The sequence below is a fragment of the Gekko japonicus genome, unplaced genomic scaffold (assembly GCF_001447785.1).
Source record: "Gekko japonicus isolate JY-2015 unplaced genomic scaffold, Gekko_japonicus_V1.1 scaffold238, whole genome shotgun sequence".
Lineage (NCBI taxonomy): Eukaryota > Metazoa > Chordata > Lepidosauria > Squamata > Gekkonidae > Gekko > Gekko japonicus.
This window is the reverse complement of record NW_015161411.1, coordinates 1,117,217-1,119,941: the sequence shown is the minus strand read 5'-3', so window position 1 is coordinate 1,119,941 and position 2,725 is coordinate 1,117,217.

Below are 2,725 nucleotides of genomic sequence, written 5' to 3'. Positions count from 1 at the left end.
GGGCTCTTTTTGTAGCAGGAACTCCTTTGCATATTAGGCGACACACCCCCAATGTAGCCAATCCTCCAAGAGTTTACAGAGCTCTTCTTACAGGGGCTACTGTAAACTCTTGGAGGATTGGCTACATTAGGGGTGTGTCGCCTAATATGCAAAGGAGTCCCTGCTACAAAAAGAGCCCTCCAAAACCCACTCGCAAATGATCTCGGAAGTGGATTGAAACAGCATTCTTTAGCAGTCCCGCTTTCTAAAAACGGGACCTCGGTTCTGCCTGGAACCCTAATCAATTAATCCTGGCTGGCGGGGGTGGGAAAGGACTCCTGGCGAGAGAAGTCGCACTAGGCCCTGGCCTCTGTTCCGGGGTGTGGCGGCCGCCTGTCTCCCGGGCCTCACTCCGTGGCATTCGTGCCCTGGGCCTGCCCGGCTGCGGACTCTTTAGCAGCCGAGGCGGAACGGAGCAGCTGGTCTGGTGGGCCAGAAGCCCATGAACCTCCCCCTGCTTAAATTCAGCCCCTTGATTCGCAAGAGCCTTTTCCGGGTCCGCTTTGCAGTGGGGAAAAGGGGACTCTCTGCCACAGCCCCCTCCCCGTGGCTCTGCGGCTGCCGGGACGTGGGCTCCCTCTCCTCCGCTGGGAGCACGGCGGGGAAGCCGAGGAAGCCGGGCATTCCGTGGAAAGCGCCGGAAGCCACGGCCCAGTCGATGGCATCAATTTGTCCTCTGCCGTGCAGGCGGCAGCCCCTGGCGGGTGATCTATTAACCAGGCCAGGCCGGGTTGCTGGGAGATGAGGACACTGTTCGGGCTCGTCTCGCTGGCTCACGCTTCCTCCTGGGCCTCTGTCGCCTCCACCCCTCCCCGAGCTTTCTGCTCTTTCTTTTTGTGTCCTGCTTTGACTCGCCGTTTCCCTTCCCTCCCCCAGCCCTGGTCGAGGGAAGCTGTTCTAGAAGGGCACTGAGTCGTGAAGGAAGCCGCTGTGGTCCTGGAGTGGGGGGGGAGGCAGGAGGGAAGGGCGGTGTCGACACTTTACGTGCTCTCGTAACTTGCCCTGCCGTCTGAGGAGTGGGCAGTCTGGTGCAGCGGTTAAGTGCGCCGACTCTAATCTGGGAGAACCAGGTTGGATTCCCCCACTCCTCCACTCGCAGCTGCTGGATGACCTTGGGCAAGCCATAGCTCTGACAAGAGCTGTTCTCTCAAGGGCAGTTCTCTCAGAGCTCTCTCAGCCCTACCTACCACACAGGGTGTCTGTTGTGGGGAGGGGAAGGGAAAGGAGACTGTAAGCCGCTCTGAGACTCCTTTGGGTAGTGAAGAGCGGGGTATAAATCCAATCTCCTCCTTCTCCTCCTCCTCCTCCTCTTCTTCTTCTCCTTCTCCTTATTCTCCTCCTCCTCCTCCTCCTCCTCTTCTTCTTCTTCTCCTTCTTCTCCTCCTCCTCTTCTTGCCTGGCAGAGGCTGCGTTTAGTCCCCTGCAGGGTGGATTGGCCATTAAGGCCATCGGGAAATGTCCTGGGGGGCCAATGGGCTGAGGTCTGCCATCTGCTCCTTCCCCAGGGCCATCCCAGGGCCTGCCCCAAGAGAGTACCGGCTGGGCAATAGGGCTGCCAGCCTCCTGGTGGGGCCTGGAGATCTCCCGCTTTTACAACTGATCTCCAGCTGACAGAGATCAGCCCCCCTGGAGAAAACGGCTGCTCTGGAGGGTGGACTCTCTGGCATTCTATCATGCCGAGGCTCCTCCCCTCTGCAAACCCCGCCCTCTCCCGGATCCACCCCCAAAGTCTATAACTGGAACTCGAGGGCATCCAGTGAAGCCGATGGGCAGTAGGTTCGGGCCAGACAAAAGGACATGCCACTTTACACAGAGAGTGATGAAAATCTGGGATTCGCTGCCAAAGGAGGTTGTGATGGCCGCAGGAATAAACAGCTTTCGAAGGGGATGAGATAGATTCATGGAGGATAAGTCTGTCTGTGGCTACTAGCCATGGTGACTAAAAGGAACCTCCATGTTCAGCGGCAGTCAACCTCTGAGTCCCAGAGCCAGAAGGCAACATCAGAGGAAAGCCTTGGCCTCTCTGCCCTGTTGTTGGCCCTCCAGGGGGGCTGGTTGGCTACTGTATGAGACAGGACGCTGGACTAGATGGACTGCTGGTCTGATCCAGCCGAACTCTTCTTGTGTTCATACAGCAGGTGCCCATGATGTGCTCATCATCATACAACTTGTTGGTGGTGCCGGGGTCCCGAGAGGTCCACTTGGCTACCACCAGAACAAGGGCCTTTTCCACGTTGGCCCCATCCTGTTGGAATGCCCTACTGGATGAGATTCGAGCCCTGTGGCACCTCCCGAGCTTCCACGGGGCTTGCAAGTCAGTCCTGTTCAGAGAGGCCTTCTCCTGATCTTGTTCTGTTGGCCCACCTGGAACTGATCCACTTATTTATATTTTATTGATTATCTATGAAGAAGGAGAGAGAGAGTGTGAAGAGATTGGATTTATACCCCGCCCTTCACTACCCAAAGGTGTCTCAGAGCGGCTTACAAACCCCTTTCCCTTCCCCTCCCCACCACAGACACCCTGTGAGGTAGGTGGGGCTGAGAGAGCTCTGACAGAAATGGCTCTTTTCCAAGAACAGCTCTTATCAGAACTACAGCTTCCCCAAGGTCATCCAGCCAGGTGCAAGTGGAGGAGATGAGAGTCTGCACACTTAACCACTACAGCAAACTGGCTCAGTGTCTGATT